Source organism: Dermacentor variabilis, chromosome 2 (genome assembly GCF_050947875.1).
Source record: "Dermacentor variabilis isolate Ectoservices chromosome 2, ASM5094787v1, whole genome shotgun sequence".
Classification (NCBI taxonomy): domain Eukaryota; kingdom Metazoa; phylum Arthropoda; class Arachnida; order Ixodida; family Ixodidae; genus Dermacentor; species Dermacentor variabilis.
In genome coordinates this window covers 226,105,898-226,122,558 of record NC_134569.1, presented here as the reverse complement: position 1 = coordinate 226,122,558, position 16,661 = coordinate 226,105,898, and the positions used below count along the sequence as shown (strand labels likewise).

The 16,661-nt window shown below is 49.8% G+C and overlaps 1 pseudogene; it reads left to right on the top strand.

Moving 5' to 3' along the window:
- LOC142570708 (uncharacterized) overlaps positions 1-4,397 on the top strand; it is a 67,877-nt pseudogene extending 63,480 nt beyond the window's left edge.
- Positions 4,398-16,661: the final 12,264 nt, after the last annotated feature.

Here is a 16,661-nt window from a genome sequence, read left to right as displayed (position 1 = left end):
TCCTTTGCGTAGAATAGCCACAGCGCGCCTGCACCCAAATCTCCTCCAGTTCGCTGCGCAGCCAGCAAAATGTCTGCATATAAAGCCGACATTGCAAATAATTCTTTGCGCCACCTCTTCCAACGTATGTCGCACCTTCAATCGTCGTCGACATCGAAAAACAATGCGAAGCAGACGAGAAGGGCAAGTCACAGCCTCCGAAGTAAGCAGCGCGCTCGCGCGCCGCACCCGCGGGTCTCCGGGGCAGTGCGGCCGGCCATGGTCGCAAGACACCAACCAAGCCACGTCATGCGAACCCAAAGCGAACTACCTCTTCGCCGCTTCAGCTCTTTTACGACGGCGTGTTCGCTTCGAAAGTGATTAATAGATGCGTGATATGTCGATATTTGCGCCACCCGCTGTCTTTGTGAATCAAGCATAATTCGGAGCAATCACGTGATGCCAAGCCAACCGTTCTCTTTTCAAGCCGATATAAGATTGCGCCCAAGAGCGGCGTCGCACTGCGTCACCTGCAGAGCTTGATGCGAGGCGAGAGGAGTTTCTGCTTGTTCCCTAATCACCGGTTACATGCGCATTCTTCCGCTGCAACGCGCATGGCGCTGTGCGCACGCACTTGCAGGGCCCGCTTGTCGCCTGCCGAAGTTCGGGGGTTGCTCTAAAAGCATAGAAATGTACTAGTGTAAGTGCCAGGGTGCAACTGTTAAACAATTCGATCTTTACACCGGCATGGTTTGACTGAAGTTTTATTTAGTAATAGTATTATGAAATTTGAAGGTGTAAGCCCTTTTCTCACAATTGTGGAAAATTAGTACATCACTGAAAAAGAAAATGTTGGGCCTAACCGTTCATGTGATGGCGGATTAGCTAGCGAAGTTATCCATCACAGACCGAGGAACTACGCTTAAACTACGCGTACATTAACAGTGTCTTGAATTTAGAATTCGCCTCGGTGAAACTTGAAGCAGCTTTTAAACTCACGCTTCTGCTGCTCGGACGCTTGCTCGAAGGACCTAGCTTGATGCTTACTAGCGGCCTCCAGTGCGCGATCTTAACCGATAGCTTGCGCTCGATGCCAACAATTAGACTCTCGAAATTGCCCTTGCTGACGTTCTTGGGAGGCACAGTCACTGGCCGAAAGCTCCACTGTCGCACGAGCACGTTGTCTGTGGTTATAGTCGCGTCTCTGCTGTCGGCGCCTCTCCTCGTAGTCGGCTTGTTCTTCGGCCATGCGCACACTGCGCGGTCTTCCCACTTTTTCCATTTTTGTTGGAGTTGCGATGATCAACCTCTGCAACGAACAAATGTTCCACACCGCGGCGGCTGCCGTGGCGCACATACCCGTGTTTTCCAACCAAAACTGCTGCGCCGTTGAGTTGAGTGCACACGACAGCACACGCAGGCGGCCGCAACGGCGGCCAGCGCGGGTGCACTCCCCAACCCCACAGGTGCGGCGCGCGGTGAAACCACGTGTCCTTTTTTTCATCTCCACCGTACTATCGTTCGTTCTCTCCTATTCGGAGCTAGCGTCATCTTTTTTGTTCAATTTACTGACCACGCATATGACTCATTCATGCAGGTAAATAGCTCGTGAGGTAAATAGCTTCGCTGTGAACTTGACGTATAGCTTTGCTTACTTCTGTTTCTTTTTTTTTGTATCTTGTCGCTACTAAGGAACTGTTTTTGACGTTATGTTTCCGCCTGTGTTGTGGCGCATTCCATGTGGCATGCACTGCCTAATGCGAGTGCTGCTACCATCAAGCCTAACCTCTCCAGCTACATTTAGTGTTTCAGGTTTGTTTACCACACGCTATACCACTTCATTCGACGACTGGTGGCAACGCGGCCATAAATATAGTAAAGACACCCCACAGCCCTTCAGTAACTTCAGCACGGTTTCGTTTTGTGCTTGAACTCTGCCTGAAACAACTGCTAATTTATTCAAGTTATGATCACAAATGTACGAGGGTTCATCCATAAATAAAGTTCCCATCAATTTTAGAAACAGAGAACATTCTTTATTCTCATAGAAAATTACATCATTAGAAACACAACACCTTGCTCTATTTTTCTACATAATCGCCATCTTTTCCCACGCATTCTTGAAGACCGTGCTCCAAGTTCTGTATCCAAGTGCTCCAAGTTCTGTATAGAATTCCGCCGCCAACCCATTGAGGATGCGTTTCACCTTTCCTTTGACTTCGTCGCCGCTCCGGAAGCGTTGGCCACTCAAATGCTCCTTTAACTTTGGGCACAAGTGATTATCAGTAGGCGCGAGGTCTGGAATGTATGGTGGGTGGGGCATCACGGTCCACCTAAAGTTTGTGAAACGTTTTCGGGTTTGATGGGAGACGTGAGGTCCAGCGTTCTGGATAGCTTGCCTAAGATTTCTTAGTGTTGCTTAATAACTGAGTTGATTGTTGTCCCACGTTCCATGAAATCGATCAGCAGTATCGCCTTACGATCCCAAAAAACATTGGCCATGACTTTGCCAGCAGAAGGAATTTGAACTTCTTTGCGACTGGTGACTCTGGCTGACACCACTGTTTGGATTTTCGTTTCTTTTCGGGAGTGAAATCAAATACCCGCGTTCCGTCTCCCGTAACAATGGAGTCCAAGAATTCTACCTAATCTTCTTGACACTTTTGAAAAAAACTGGCAAGCACAGTCAAGGCATTTCTCCTTGTGGTCGGTTGTCAATAGCCGCGGTTCCCATCGAGCACAACAGTTGTGATACCCCAATTTTTCAGTCAAAGCTCTTTCCACTGTACCGTAAGAACCCTCCGGAATCTGAGGAACAAGTTCGTGGACGGTGATCCTCCTGTTTTAAAGCCCTTCGTGATGGATAATCTCGATAACCACCTCCGAAACTGACGGTCTTCCACTCCGTTGTTCATCGTGGACTTCCTTCTGAGCGGCATTAAACTCTCTGCACCACTTTCGGACATGTTAAACGGACGTACACTTGTAGCCATACACCTCTGTCAACTGACGATGAATGTCCACGGGTGTAGCCCCTGTGGCGTGCAAAAAAGTGAATTACGCAACGAATCTCGCACTTGCCGGGATCAACAATGGGAACCTCTATATCGGACGGCTGCTGAGCCAAGAATGGCTGGCACACCGAAGCGCGGCCGGGTGGAATCGAGAGTGGGGGCACAGCAGCGCGCAGCAATGTTTGCGGATTTCGCCTCGTACCTTCCCGTGTGGCTGGAGCTCTTTGGGAATGTTACTTCTGGATGAACCCTCGTAGTAGCGAACTGGCACCGTCGGAGGAACGAAGTACTTCCTATTAACTTCAACTTTGATTAACTTAGTGGCCACAAGCCCCCTAAAAGTCAATAGGCTGCTGCTCTGACTAACGGCGCATTGTTATCACATTTATCGCCCCTAGTAGAACTTCCACGAGTAACCTTGGCGATGCAAGGCTTTTTAACCCTTCAAAATAAGCTGATCATGTGTTTACTGGTTGCAGTCGCATTCGGGAAACGCACCGATATCGATTGAAGAGGTGACAAGTAAGCACCCTGAATAAACTAAAGGCGGCAACATTCCTCCACTCATCCCTCTCCTTCTCTCCGCAAGTGCTTAGCATGAATCTGGAACATCATCCCTGTCGTCTTCAACGTCGCGCAATTACCCTCCAGACAAAATACGGCAACGTCCCCATCATGCGCTACACATATGTCGCGCAGTACCTACAAAAGGCAGCCATGATGGCCATCTTCGACAGCCATAGCCTTTGAAAGGTGGTCTCAATCACCGTCCGTACTGTCAATGCCCTTGAAGCGGAGAAGAAAGCCATTGTCTTGGCCATCACCTCCAGTCAAACATACGACCGTGTCAAATTCTTACTGACTCCCAAGCTGCTTGTCCTAGTTGCTCCAGAGAGAATATCTTCCCTCGCCCACCGAATTCTCAAACAAGCCTCCCAACTCCCGAACTTTGAAATAGTATTGACTCCTGGACATGAGTCCCTCCATGCAAATCAGCGTGCGCACTCTGTAACCCGAGCTCATACAACCCGGGCGCCACAAGAGAGGAATGCGGCTGCATCTGTGGAGCTCCTACCGTTACAATACAACGTCGTACTACAACACTAGAGGTTGAACAAGAGACAATACCCACCTCCGCAGAAGACCCTTTCACTCGAAGACGCAGCACCATGACGAGATTTACAAACCAACACATACCTCCATTTAGGCCGACTACATGTAACACACCCAACACTATGCTCATACAAATGTGCCATGCGCGTACCTTTACAGGCTGTGCCTAAAATGCCCTACGCCACACCCGAGCAGGGGTCTGAGCTGACTAGCTCGGACCTCGTGACCAGCAACAGCTGGTGCGACGAGGCTGGGAGCGAGCAAGAGCCGCAGAACAATGGACCACGATGAAAGATATATACTCTTTCGGTGAGGACGCTCACGAGGTGCGATGTACCAGATAAAGTAAACACGGCATGCGCCTGTCGCTACGACAACAGCAGCGGATATATATCCATGGGACGACGAAACTTAAGGCATACTAGGTTTAATCGACCCTTGATATAGTAACCAGCGCTTCGCGGGAAATGCGCATTCAGTGACACAGGGCTGCCCTTTCTGCGCGTCGGGATGCATAGCCGCTATTGTAGAGGACCCGTGACAGGCACCTTTCTTTCTCCGCCAGTGACTTACTTTTCCCTGGTCGCTAAATCATTTCCGATTTCCCGCGAAGCGCCATTTGCTATTATCCCCGAGAACGAACTACAGGGGCGCTGAGAGCGCGGCTCACGTGACGTCAGGGCACGGACTCGCGCCTGTCATGGGCTGCAGCTCGGTCCAGGCCCCGCACACTCTCAAGTTCAACAAATGGCCACAGAGGGCGAAAAATCAATGGAGGCGTGTTTCAGCGTAAGCGCGCAAGTGAGCTACTGTTTTTTGGTCGCATACTTTAATTTGTGCTTTCTCTGCTAGGGGCGCTGAACACGCTGAATTTTTTTACTTTACACAAACCATTGACATAAACAATCGAGGTATCTAAGGACGTTTTTTTACCTGAGGAAAATAGGCAGTTGATTTTTTTTTTAATTTGATTGTTGAAGCTGCTTTTTAGTCATAGCGTCAAGGTTTTTGTACTTGATTAACCACAGACAGCCGACAGCCTATTCGTATCGCTGTGCTTCCTGGCCGTTGGCGTTCGAATACTACGGCGGTAAAACATTTTCGAAAAGCATGCTGGTTTCGTCTGCGAGTCATTACATAGACTTGCTATAAAGAGGTCCACTCTTGGCAAAAAATAGTGCCTCATTTTGTTTAGGCGTTGATTATCATAATGAATGCGGCGGAGGTTGAGGGAGTACGCTTGAAGGTACGTTTTTATGCCGTTGATCTCCACAACACCGTAAGTACGCAAACCGATGTCACAGAACACCCGATGCGTCAGTGTGTTCTCCGTCATCGCTTGTTTGCTGTACGCCTACTAATTCTTCATTTCTTCTTCAAATGTTGTATCCTCCTTTTGTCCTTGTTCTCTCGTGCTTCACTTACAGTATGTCGTTCCGTCAGCTGTAATGCGCATTTGCAAAACGAATACATGTTTGATAAGACGCAGTGATTATCATAATTTGACTACACATGTATTAAGCTGGCACATATCGTTAAGATACAGATACCTGTATGCGGACTTGCACGACGTTGATGCGGAGATAAGGATAATTATGACACCCATAAAGAAGAGGCAGCTGACGGCCCTTTGCTGTTGCGTTCTTTCCGCCAAACTACCCGGCCTGGTAGTGTTGTAAAGATGTTGTATAAAAGGGACACGCGGTGACAGGGAAATTATTATACTTAGCAGCCGACCGTACGTTTTGTAGCTTAGGTCTTCTTTCTTGTGCGTTTGTGCTACCCTTAATAATGAGAAATTTCTTGACTATGTTCTTTACTATGTAACCGCGTTTCTGTGGATGCGTAGACGTGTGCTTCTTGTTTTACTTGTAAAAGGCAAATAAAATATTTTCAAGCTTACTCAATCTTTGGCGTCGTGTGCGTTTATTCCAGTCGAGGCCATCGTGCCATCTGGAAACCGCATTGTCAGTAGCCCTACACGAAATGCAACAGCTGGAGCGCGGCGGCACAACTTGGGGTAACGACGCGGCGTAATAAACGAAAAACCGCTCGGGATGCCCTTAAAAGTCAGTTCAGAGTGTGCCTTAACTCGATATGACTCAGCGCTACATATCTTCGGCGGCGCTCCGATCGTGCTCACGCCAGTTTGGTTGCTGTGTGGCAAACGTGGCACCTGCATAGGCGCTACGTTTGCCACACAGCAACCAAACTGGTGGGAGCACGATCGAGGCGCAGCAGCCAGAAACTCAGTAAGGCCACAGAACACCTGGTAAAGCGGCCATACTGTGCAAAACCCCGTTTCCGTTTCCTGTTGTACAGAGCCGTTTGTGGTCGCATACTTTAGTTCACGACGCCACCGCTACGCTTATTTCCGTTGCACTGTGGAAGGTACAGTTTCCCTTCTCTAAGTTTGTATAGGTGTTCTGTGTTCGGACGGTGTCCGGGCGGCGTGTTTCTATTTACGCCCATCTCCAGTGCTTGACCGCCACGCCGCCATGCGCCGCCTGCACTTACCATGTTTCTAGGTAGTTTTTCGCCGAAGCGCCATGGCGCACGCCCTAGATCCTTCTAGATATTTGGTTTTACGTCTCTGCTGTGCCTGGGCCAGCAGTCTCCTTGGCCCAGCCCGCATTCGCAGAGTTTAGGTGGTGTAGGTACTTAATTTTAAATGCGTTGGCATTTCTATGTTTACCCAACGATAAAACCGTCCCTCCGTCCATTCTGTAATAAGACGACCGCTTTCGGTATAGCGCCAGCAGCAGCGATGCCTTTGCAATGCTTCTCGCTTCAACACCAACTAAGTCGCGAGAACACAGCGCTGGCGGTGCTCTCAGCACACGACTCACTCTCAAACTTTCGTACATCGCTTTCAAGTTACGTGCGTGTACGTCTCTTTAACAATGAGAACACAGTGCGGGAACCTGTCGGTAGTCGGCACTCTTTCTCGGCATCGCAGATCGCTTTCCAGGTGCGGCCTGCGCGACGATGCCATATGAAGCCGAGTACGTTCATGGTTCTCAATGGTCTGACGGGGATGGATAAGGCGCTAACGAGCAATAACGACTTATAATGATCGGAACGTTACCAGCGCACCGGCGCCTTCACCTGCAGTACTTTGCTTGCGTCATCAATATTCCTTGCGCCGCCGTCGGCAGCAGTTCGTGTCGCCACAGCGCTGTCGTTAGTACTGGCATAATCAAGTTACATATCATTGGTAATGACACCGGGCTGCGTGGAGATGAGCAAGTGGCATAATGCTTACGCATACTTGGACAACTACCTGCGGAGTTCCTGAGTGACTTTTCTTGTTCCTGGACGTCGCGCGATCATCATCATCAGCTTCGTTATGCCCACTGCAGGGCAAAGGCCTCTCCCATACTTCTCTAACTACCCCGGTTATGACTAATTGTGGCCATGTCGTCCATGCAAACTTCCTAATCTCATCCGCCCACCTAACTTTCTGCCGCTCCCTGCTACGCTTCCCTTCCCTTGGAATCGAGTCGATAACCCTTAGTCCATCGCTTGTCTTCCATCCTCATTGCACATCCTGCCCATGCCCGCCCCCCCCCCATTTCTTTTTCTTGATTTCAACTAAGATGCCATTAACTCGCGTTTGTTCTCTCACCCAATCTGCCCTTTTCTTATCCCTTAACGTTACACCCATCATTCTTCTTTCCATAGCTCGTTTCGTCGTCCTCAATTTAAGTAGAACCCTTTTCGTAAGCCTCGACGTTTCTGCCCCGTAGGTGAGTACTGGTAAGACACAGCTAGTATACACTTCTCTCTTAAGGGATAATGGCAAAATGTTGCCAAATGCACCCCAGTCCATTCTTATTCTTCTGATTATTTCCGTCTCATGATCCGGATCCGCGGTCACTACCCGCCCTAAGTAGATGTATTCCCTTATCACTTCCAGTGCCTCTCTACCTATCGTAAATTGCTGTTCTCTTCCGAGTCTGTTAAACATTAGTTTTCTGCAGATTAATTTTTAGACCCACTTTTCAGCTTGCCTCTCCAGATCAGGGAGCATGCATTGCAATTGGTCCCCTGAGTTACTAAGCAAGACAATATCATCAGCTAATCGCAAGTTATTAAGGTATTCTCCATTAACTGTTATCCCCAATTCTTCCCAATCCAGGTCTCTGAATACCTCCTGTAAACACGCGGTGAATAGCATTGCTCAGATCGAATGTCCCTGCCTGACGCCTTTCTTTATTGGGATATTGTTGCTTTCTTTTTTGAGGACTACAGTGACTGTGGGGCCGCTATAGATATCTTTCAGTATTTTTACATACGGCTCGTCTACACCCTGATTCCGTAATGCCTCCATGACTGCTGAGGTTTCGACAGAATCAAACGCTTTCTCGTAATCAATGAAAGCTCTATATAAGGGTTGGTTATATTCCGCACATTTCTCTATCACCTGATTGATAGTGTGAATATGGTCTATTGTTGAGTAGCCATTACAGAATCCTGCCTGGCCCTTTGCTTGAGAGAAGTCTAAGGTGTTCCAGATTGTATTTGTCATTACTTTAGCAAATTGTTTCTGGGCAACGGACGGTAAGCTGATCGGTCCCTAATTTTTCAAGTCTTTGGCGTCCCCTTTCTTATGGATTAGGAAAGTCGCGCGATATTTTACATCATGTGTGGCGCCTGCGCTTTCCTACTGTTTAGGTTGGAAGAAAGAGTGATGTAAAGAATTAAAGGGCGCTTGACTGCAGCGACGATATGGCTCATGGTGCGAGAAGACATCCATGCCCCACAATTATCCCAGCTTTTGTAAACGGAAGCGTATCGCGCACTACAGAATACTTACCACGTCCCTTTATCCCCATGCCCAAGCTGAAAAATTTCGTCCAGTGTTACTTCAGCTTCCACGCGCAACGTTTATTTACAAATAGCCTAGGCCGCATGTTATGAGAAACCTAAAGCCCGTGCGGTTTCTGCTGAGTGTTCGTTTGTTCGCCCTCGTCCCCTCTGCTTGTATACTTATAGCGGTCGTCTGAAATATATTATTACGATATCATCGAGCGATGCTCAAGAAACTAGCCGCCGCGAGTACGACGATGAAGTTGGTCGGTGCGCTTGGCGCGAGCGAGTGTCGGCCTGGCTGCCTGGTCCCAGTGTAAAAGCCTGTATATAGCCTCTGCTGTCTGTGTCTTTCCACACGCTACATTCTGGTGGAAGTCAGAGATCCCCGTCCTCACCATGGAACTCAGAATTGGTCGGCATACCGAGCTTGTCACCACGCCTCCCGGTGACGCGCCTACCTCTGCAACGGCTTCGGCTTGTCCCACTGCTCCAATCGTCACGGTCGCCCCTCATCGCGACCCAGGTGCGTTTTCTGGCCAGGAAGGCCAGGATGTTGACGACTCGATCAAACTCTATGAACACGCCAGTGCTAATAACAGGTGGGATCCAATTATTATTCTCGCCAATGTCATTTTTATCTCGGCGGCACCCCACGCGTGTGACACCACACGCATGACGACGAGATAAGCAGTTGGGATACTTTCAAAAGAAAAACTGCTGGAACTGTTCGGCGACCCCACTGGCCGCAAGGTTGCCGCGCGAAAGGCTCTTGCGTCTCGTGTTAAGAGATCTACAGAGCCGTACGCTTCATACATCTTCGACGTGTTGGCTCTATGCCGCAAAGCTGACGATGGTATGTCTGAATCAGATAAAAAGTATCACATGTCCTAAAAGCAATCGCCGACGACGCTTTCAATTTGCTTGTTTTCGGCAACGGCTAGACAATCGACGCCATCATTAAAGAATGCCGTCTCCTTGAACAAGGCAAGATCCGCCGTATCACACACGACATCACGCGGCTACCCAACACTGCTGCTACGTCGACATGTGAGGGACGACAACGTCAGACCACCACCTGTGATGACATCACCCGTATTGTTCGCCGCGAACTCGAGGCCACCTGTTCGCCAGCTTTCTCCACGACACCTCCCGATCCGCCAGCAACCACCATTGCGATTATCCAGGCCGTCGTCTGACAGGAATTTGAGAACATGGGTCTGAGCTCCGTGTGTTCTACGTCTCAACCCAGCGTTCCCCAGTTCTCTAGCGGCCCTCCTCGTCCTCGGCAGACCTTTTCCGCCACATCTCGCCGCAACCTCTCTGATTGGCGTACCCTTGATGACCAGCTGATCTGCTTCCACTGCTGTCGCATCGGCCACGTCGCTCGTCACTGCCGCAACCGATGGCCACCGCCTCCTCGGACATACGCCGCCGCTTATTCCCGGACCTTTGGACCTTCCGTTCCCTATACCACCCGCCATGAAGCCACTGCCGCTGATGCCCCTGCTCCAAACCTTCGGTACAGCCGCTCGCCCTCTCCTCGACGCCATCAGTCTCGACCGCCCCAACCCCGCCGCTTCTCTTTGCCGACTATCGCCTCCCGGACCCAGCCGGAAAACTAGGCACTGCAGCTTCTGGAGGTGAAGCTGCGTAGTCGACCCTGTCCTCAAATCCTCTCCTCACGTTACCCACGAACCGAAACCTTCTTGACGTCGGCGTTGACGGCTATCCTGTCACGGCACTCATCGATACAGGAGCACATCTTTCAATTATGAGTGCTGCCTTCCGACGGCGACTGAACAAGCTCCTCACCCCAGCGTCGGCACGCGTCATCCGCGTTGCGGATGGCGGTACTGTGCCTATAATCGGCATGTGTACGGCACGCGTCAGCATCGCCGGCCGCCACACTCCTGCCCTCTTCACCGTAATTGCTCGTTGCCCCCACGACCTCATTCTCGGCCTCAATTTTCTCTCCGCCCATTCTGCTCCTATAGACTGCTCTTCCAGTACCCTTTGCCTTGAGTTGCCGATGCTCGCAGAAACTTCTGACGCACCCCACTGCCGCTTACGCCCCACCGGCTTTCTTCGCCTGCCGCCAAAGTCCATACCCTACACTGAACTGTTGTCTTTCCCACCACTTCCTGATGGCGAGTACCTCGTCACTACTCTAACCGACATTCCAATAAAGTATGACGTCACAGTGCCTCACAGTATACTTAATATTACTGGGAACCGCACTCGCATGCCTGTCTGTAACATTGGATTGGCAAATCACAGTCGGCGACCAGTACATGGCAGCGTTATCGACCGATGGTTCTCGCGAGCTTAGCAGGCCCCTCGTGCCAGCCTCGGGTGCCGATCCCAATATAAAGAAAATTGTTGCGACGGACCTGTCCTCGGCACAGGCTGAAGAGCTTTCCCAAGTATTATAGTCCTACCGAGATATTTTCGACAGCGACGATCGCCCTTTAGGCCAGACGCTCGCGGTCAAGCATCGGATTCTTACTGGCGATGCTACGCCTATTCACCGACGACCGTATCGAGTGTCTGCGTCGGAACGCCGAGTAATTCAAAACGAAGTCAACAAAACGCTCGATAAAAACATCATTGAGCCATCTTCGAGCCCCTGGGCGTCACCTGCGGTGTTCGTTAAGAAGAAGGACGGCACGTGGCGCTTCTGTGTAGACTACCGCCATCTGAACATTACTAAGAAGGACGTCTACCCGCTCCCACGTATAGACGACGCCCTTGACTGCCTGCTCGGTTCTAGCTATTTCTCGTCTATTGATCTTCTTTCGGGATACTAGCAGATTGCTGTTGACGATATGGACATAGAAAAAGCCGCGTTCATCACACCTGATGGCCTATACCATTTTGTAGTCATGCTGTTTGGATTAGGCAACGTCCCGGCCACCATTGGGCGTTTGAAGGACTCCTTGCTCCAAGGTTTCAAATGGTCCACATGCCTCTGCTACCTCGAAGACGTCATCGTTTTCTCGCCAACGTTCGACGATCATCTTGAGCGTCTCACAACTATACTTGATGTATTTCGAAAGGCGAAGCTAGAACTTAACTCGTCCAAATGTCGTTTTGGCCACCGACAAATTACTCTTCTGGGCCATCTCGTTGACGCTTCCGGAGTACAACCTTATCCCGACAAAACTCGCGCTGTCCGAGAGTTTCCGGTTCCGAAGACAGCCGCAGACGTTCGATGTTTTGTAGGGTTATGCTCGTACTTTCGTCGTGTTGTTCCAGATTTTGCGACAATTGCTAGACCCCTAACTAATCTTTTGAAGAAAGGCGTACAATTCTCGTGCGGCACTGGAGAGGCCGCTGCCTTCTCTCGTCTCGTCATTCTTCTAACCTCACCCTCCCCCTTCTCGCCCACTTCGACCCTGACGCCCCTACAGAATTGCGTACAGATGCCAGTGGTCATGGCGTAGGTGCCGTATTAGCCCAGCGTCAGCGTGGCCAGGATCGCGTTATTGCTTATGCAAGCCGCCTTCCTAGCACCATCGGAGCGCAACTATTCCATTACGGAACGAGAATGCCTTGCTGTTGTCTGTGTGGTTGCGAAGTTCCGTCCTTACCTTTACGGTCGCCCTTTTGCGGTAGTCACTGTCTGTCATGCTCTCTGCTGTCTGTCTTCGCTAAAAGATCCTACAGGCCGGTTTGGTCGATGGGCTTTGAGGCTACAAGAATTTTCATATTCCGTGGTGTACACGTCTGGCCACCTGCACCAAGACGCTGACAGCTTGTCGCGTTACCCTGTTGACGACTCTGACTCCTCTAATATTGCCAGTGCTTTTTGCGTACCACAGCTATTTCATTTCACCGACTAGCGACGCCGCGACGCCTATATCAGAGCACTCATCGACCGTTTTGAGCTCTCTCCGGCTGACGCCACACTACGCCTCTTCGTCCTCCGCGACGGTAATCGGTACCATCGTAACCTTCATCTGGACGGCTCTGAGTTCCTACTTGTAATACCTAAACACCTCCGCTCCACCATTATAGAAGAGCTCCACGACGCACCAACGGCAGGACATTTTGGCGTATCTCGAACCTATGAATGTGTACGTCGCCATTTTTTCTGGCCGGTTCTTGCCCGTTCCGTACGACGTTACGTCGCCGCTTGTGAAGTTTGCCGACGAGGCAAGAAGCCTTCCCAGCTCCCCGCGGGTTACCTGCAGCCGCTCGACATCCCTGCCGAGCCCTTCCATCGTGTCGGCTTAGACCTTCTCGGCCCATTTCCGGAACCTGCATCGGGGAACAAGTGTGTTGCAGTCGTGGTGGACTACGCAGCCCGCTACGCCGTAACCCGTGCTCTTCCGACCAGTTGCGCAACTGATGTTGCGGACTTCCTCCTACATGATATTATTTTGATACATGGTGCTCCGCGTCAATTGCTAACAGACCGTGGCCGTACGTTCTTGGCCAGTGTCATCGACGACATCATGTGTGCCTGCTCAATACGGCATAAATTTACCACCTCCTACCATCCCCAAACGAACGGCTTCACTGAGCGCTTGAACCGCACCCTTATAGACATGCTATCCAAATACGTATCCGACGACCACCGTGACTGGGACCTGGCTCTACCTTACATTACCTTTGCATACATCTCTTCCCGTCTCGAAACTGCTGGCTTTCCCCCGTTTTACCTCTTATATGGCCGTGAACCAACGCTACCACTGGACACTGTGCTTCCGTCCGCCACAGCTTCAACTAGCGATGATGCCCGTGATGCAATCGGCCATGCTGACCACGCTCGCCAACTAGCGCGCGCTCGTCTACATGTGTCTCAAGACAAGCAGAAGCAACGCTACGACCTCCGTCAACGAGATGTCCATTTTGTGCCCTGCAGCCTCGTGTTGCTTTGGTCACCTTCGCGTAAAGTTGGCCTATGTGAAAAACTCCTTTCTTGTTACACAGGTCCATATCGTGTGCTCCGCAAAGTGACCAATGTCACCTATGAAATCGTTCTAGCCACGCCCACTACGTCCTCCGCTGTGACAACCAGTGACATTGTCCACGTCGCCCGACTCAGGCCCTACAACTCTCCACGCGCCTTGGATATTTAACAGCACCGTGACGGTGCTTTTGCCGCCGGGGGAGGGGGGATAGTATTATGATATCATCGAGCGATGCTCAAGAAACTAGCCGCCGCGAGAACGACGATGAAGTTGGTCGGTGCGCTTGGCGTGAGCGAGTGTAGGCCTGGCTGCCTGGCTCCAGTGGAAATAGCCTGTGAATAGCCTCTTCTGTCTCTGTCTTTACACACGCAACAATATTTTCCGACGTGATTGTTCAAGAAAATTAATTAAAAAAGCTCATTTCTTAGACGACAATACGGTTCCTGAAGTGAACGCTACAGTGCCAGCCGAAGGAGCGCATACCAGCCCATTGCCTGTTTTTCATGCGCGGATGGACAATCGCAGAAACATAGCATATAAGAATCCAGTTACGATACCATACCTGCAGTGGTGGAACAAGTATGTTACAAACGCTGGTTATATACGATTTCAACAACAGTTACTTTGATTTTAATCCTCTAAAACATATTCGCTGGCGGGGAGTACTTCATGGTATAATATCAAATTTTTACATTTCTTCGCAGCTCGCCAGTAACACGAGGACTTAATTAGCACTGCAATTTAGATTCTACCAGCGCCACTTGCTTCCTTAACAGCTTTTGAACATTAGGTGGTTCTTCATGTGTTTATTTTAGGTGGCGGTAATTTGTAGCAAAGCTTACTTAGGCTTGCAGCTATTTGCAGAATATGAAAAAGGAATGTACGAATATATATTCCCTTTTCCGTACTACACGTTCAACTCAATTGAGCAATTTACTAGCGCTTGTCGCTTGATGAATACACATGAGAAATCTGTTTGGTGAACTTACACAGGCTGCTCAGCCCAAATGTTTTAGTGAACTAGGCCTTTTGGAGCGTATGAGTGCAGTCTGAAAGAAGCCGCAGCGTCAGTTATTAGTAGTGTGCAACATAATAAAAATATCAGAATTCCTCGATGGGGGGTAGTAAATCAAGTGAAATATGTAAGGCTTGTGGTGTCTTTCTTATGAACCTTTGCGAGGTTCTGTTTTATGTACTCACGAAGCGAATACTTCTCCGTTCGTATAATTAAACAACTCTGTATCGAGACATGGTGAGGCAGAAGGTGCTTGAATTTTCCTTTTCTGGGCAGCCTAAGGTGCGCTGTATAGTACCTGGAGTACACTTTAGGCATTGCGATTGGCGCTGTAAAAACTGCTTCATTGTTCCAATTCGAAGTTGTAGTCAAGTGATAGGTTCCACCAACAATGCGTGCCTCGCCATGACGACAGTCGGTTGCCACCGTTCTGTGAGGGGTGTGCCATATAGTCCATCAACGCTACTGAGGGCAACCATGAATCAGTTGATCACTTGCAATGGATTGGCTCTCGATCTTAACCACAAACCTTTTCTTTCAGGTGATTGCTAGTGTGGTATTTGTGAATTAACTATGTAAATACTCTGCATGACGCGCCGCCATGTTAGCAGCCATGAGCTATTCGTTTTATGCAGGCCTCTTTCGGTGAGCGGGGAGAGTAGCAGCAAACTTTTTCATACGAAATTCGCGCCTAACACTTTCTTTTATGCATTAATAAAGTGACCACATTCGACTAGAAGAAATCACCAAAGAAATAAGAATTATGATGACAGCTTCGGTGGGCAGTGCATTTCTAACACGGATAACATGTTGACTCCAATTACGAATATTTTTCTTCCAAGTAAAATGCAGTGTCTCTCATAGCTAAGTACTAAGGGAAGTTAAGTATTTAGCGAAGCTGCATACAAAACTTCGCGTGTAGAATTTGTAGACATTATTTTTACGCAAAATTTATATAGAGACACGGCACACATGTGCATTGCAGAACAAGTCGACCCCTTCAACGCTACATAGCTCCCGATCTCCAAGCCGCAAATTTTCTCGACTCACGCGCTTTTCAGAACAAACTGTGGTTCAGGCATGGCAGCAGAAAGAAGCCGGATTTCCTACAAGAAGTATGGCTCGGGCCGCCCATAACCCAAGCGTACACGAAGGGAACGAGCGCGTGTGACATCCGAGCGAGCCGGAGCGAGTGGTGTCACGGCCATGATGGCACGCGCAAGAGGGCGTGACTCCAAATTCTCGCCGCTAATACCAAGGCGATATAAAACATTTTATATCTCGAAGTTGCATCGTACCACCGACAGGTAGCCTCTGCCATCAGTGCACCGGCAAGTGCACGGCGTTATTAGTCTATCTTGTCGATCGCGCCTCGCGAGCAAGCCGAAAAGTGACCCACATAAAGAGCATATATCTTGTACCGTGACTTGGACTGAGGGTGCCTCCGCGTACAAGAAGGAATACACTTGAGTTATTCTTTTATTGCGACAGCAAATATATGAACACTCCAGGCACATTTCAGCCGTCGGCGTTACTGTCAGGCTTGGTATGAAGTCCAAGGGCTATAATATCGTCGCCGCGCACTATGTGCTGTATGCGCAATTGAAAACGTGCTCGGACGGCCGGCGATCGTGGCTCCAACTCGCGCGCTAGCGAGTAAAACGGGGAAAGAAGCACGCCATCTTCCGTCGCGCGCAAAGATCCAGGAGGAGGGTAGGGAGTGAGGGGTAGGGGGGCGCTTTACTCTGGGCGACCGCCCGCCCAAGCCGATGTATCTTGAAAGTCATGGATGTTGCAAATGGGCCGCAA